The 3,235-nt window shown below is 44.9% G+C and overlaps 1 long non-coding RNA gene across 1 annotated transcript; it reads right to left on the reverse strand.

The window, feature by feature from the left end:
- Positions 1-264: 264 nt before the first annotated feature.
- LOC124023321 lies at positions 265-2,465 on the reverse strand. Its single transcript, XR_006836692.1, has 3 exons — positions 903-2,465; positions 493-699; positions 265-347 (listed from the first exon to the last, which is right to left on the reverse strand). It is a non-coding gene; the product is annotated as an uncharacterized LOC124023321 (long non-coding RNA).
- Between the last annotated feature and the right edge of the window lie 770 nt (positions 2,466-3,235).

Below are 3,235 nucleotides of genomic sequence, written 5' to 3' on the forward strand. Positions count from 1 at the left end.
CCTAGCCACTCTACAATAGGCCATCTAGCCACTCTACAATAGGCCACCTAGCCACTCTACAATAGGCCACCTAGCCACTCTACAATAGGCCACCTAGCCACTCTACAATAGGCCACCTAGCCACTCTACAATAGGCCACCTACAATAGGCCACCTAGCCACTCTACAATAGGCCACCTAGCCACTCTACAATAGGCCACCTAGCCACTCTACAATAGGCTTTCACCTAGCACCTAGCCACTCTACAATAGGCCACCTAGCCACTCTACAATAGGCCACCTAGCCACTCTACAATAGGCCACCTAGCCACTCTACAATAGGCCACCTAGCCACTCTACAATAGGCCACCTAGCCACTACAATAGGCCACCTAGCCACTCTACAATAGGCCACCTAGCCACTAGGCTAGCTACTCTACAATAGGCCACCTAGCCACTCTACAATAGGCCACCTAGCCACTCTACAATAGCCACCTAGCCACTACAATAGGCCACCTAGCCACTCTACAATAGGCCACCTAGCCACTCTACAATAGGCCACCTAGCCACTCTACAATAGGCCACCTAGCCACTCTACAATAGGCCACCTAGCCACTCTACAATAGGCCACCTAGCCACTCTACAATAGGCCACCTAGCCACTCTACAATAGGCCACCTAGCCACTCTACAATAGGCCACCTAGCCACTCTACAATAGGCCACCTAGCCACTCTACATGAACCTAGTTACCCTAAAATAGGCTAGTTAGGGAAGCTACAATAGGCTAGCTAGCCACTCTACAATAGGCTAGCTAGCCACTCTACAATAGGCTACCTAGCCACTCTACAATAGGCTACCTAGCCACTCTACAATAGGCCACCTAGCCACTCTACAATAGGCCACCTAGCCACTCTACAATAGGCCACCTAGCCACTCTACAATAGGCCACCTAGCCACTCTACAATAGGCCACCTAGCCACTCTACAATAGGCCACCTAGCCACTCTACAATAGGCCACCTAGCCACTCTACAATAGGCCACCTAGCCACTCTACAATAGGCTACCTAGCCACTCTACAATAGGCCACCTAGCCACTCTACATCAACCTAGTTACCCTAAAATAGGCTAGCTAGGGAAGCTACAATAGGCTTGCTAGGATACCTACAATAGGCTAGCTAGCCACTCTACAATAACCCATAATAGTCTAAGCCCTGTATTACAATTATTTGATGAACATTTTTATTTAGCTATTAGCCCATACAAATGCATTGAATAACAGATCCACTACATGGAACAGATAGTACCCCCCCTCCCCTAAAAAATCTAAAGGTAGTTTGTTCTGAAGTGTCTGTCCAATATCTGAGAGATATATTAGAATGATCAGTAAAAAAAAATACATGTATTTAACCCCTTATTTTTGCCACTAAACAGTCTCCATATAGATTTCCATTCATTTTTTCAACTGGTACGAGGGGACCTTCAGACGAGTCTTGTGAGCATTCTAGAGCAAAACAACGGAAATGTCCGTGTGAGTCTCACCTTTCCACAGAGGTGTCATATCAGTGTGTAGCCCAAACTGCTCGGATGCTACAGACAGAAGTTGGCAGATGGGCTGTAGAGCAAAACGAAGAAAGCATTCGTGTTTGTGAGAGTCTCATCGGTGTCAGCGTTCCATCAAGGGGTTATAATAGTTTGCAGGTCACAGGTGATGTTGTGAGAAGACCAATTTTCAGGATGTCTAATGGTCTAACAAATACCTCTCTAGCTCTGTCAACTTTCACCACGGATGTGAAAGTATGACATAGGTTGATGAGGTGGATTGAGACGCATCCAAATGCAATAAAACATACTTAAACTGACAGATTTTGATGAGGATTTTTGTATTATTCTAATGATATTTTCCACTGGGGCACGGACATCAACCTTAGGGGGTTTTAACCTAGCGACGCTACAATAGGCTAGCTATTACACTTAGAATAGGCTAGCTAGCAAACATACAATATGCTAGCTAGGGACCCTACAATAGGCTATAGCCACTCTAAATTAAGCGAGCAACCCTACAATAAGCTATAGCCACCCTAAATCTAGCTAGCTACAGTATTTATAGATTAGCTAGGTACATTTAAAGAGAGAGCTGAAGTTTTGCAAGAAATAAAAACTTGTGAATGATGAACGTCAGTCCTTATTCGTCCTGCTGATAAGGGTGGGTCGGTTGTACTCATGGATAGGACAGCTTATGTACATGAGTGTCATAGACAACTGCTTGACAACACCTTTTACAAGAAACTCAGAAGTGACCCCACTTCCCAATTTCAGAATACTATCTTGTCTGTCCTAGATGGGTATTTAAGTTCTGGTCAGATAACCAAAAAATAACATGCTTTTTTGGCTATTCAACACCCTAAAATTGCCACTTTCTATACTTTGCCGAAATTACACAAGAATGTTACACAACCTCCAGGGGGCATTGATGCAGTAACAGCTCCTATTGTAGAGGGCATTGATGCAGTAACAGCCCCTATTGTAGCGGGCATTGATGCAGTAACAGCCCCTATTGTAGAGGGCATTGATGCAGTAACAGCCCCTATTGTAGAGGGCATTGATGCAGTAACAGCCCCTATTGTAGCGGGCATTGATGCAGTAACAGCCCCTATTGTAGCGGGCATTGATGCAGTAACAGCTCCTATTGTAGAGGGCATTGATGCAGTAACAGCTCCTATTGTAGAGGGCATTGATGCAGTAACGGCTCCTATTGTAGAGGGCATTGATGCAGTAACAGCCCCTATTGTAGCAGACATTGATGCAGTAACGGCCCCTATTGTAGCAGACATTGATGCAGTAACGGCCCCTATTGTAGCAGACATTGATGCAGTAACGGCCCCTATTGTAGCAGACATTGATGCAGTAACGGCCCCTATTGTAGCAGACATTGATGCAGTAACGGCCCCTCTATCTACTTTTGTTAACTTTTTTTATTAGACCACTAGCAGAACAGCTCCCCTCCTTTGTAAAGGACACCAGCAGTATGATCTCAGAACAGCTCCCCTCCTTTGTAAAGGACACCAGCAGTATGATCTCTATCATTGAATCTCTTGATCCTCTCCCTGAGAATACCTTGTTAGTTACTTCTGATGTTGAGTCATTATACACTAATATTCCATACGAGGGCGGTATTCGAAGCTATGGAACATTTTCTTCTGCAACGTGACCCTAATGAACTACCTTCCAGTGCTGCATTGTAACATTGGCTGAAATAGTA

The sequence above is a fragment of the Oncorhynchus gorbuscha genome, unplaced genomic scaffold, assembly GCF_021184085.1.
Source record: "Oncorhynchus gorbuscha isolate QuinsamMale2020 ecotype Even-year unplaced genomic scaffold, OgorEven_v1.0 Un_scaffold_1586, whole genome shotgun sequence".
Taxonomy (NCBI): Eukaryota; Metazoa; Chordata; class Actinopteri; order Salmoniformes; family Salmonidae; genus Oncorhynchus; species Oncorhynchus gorbuscha.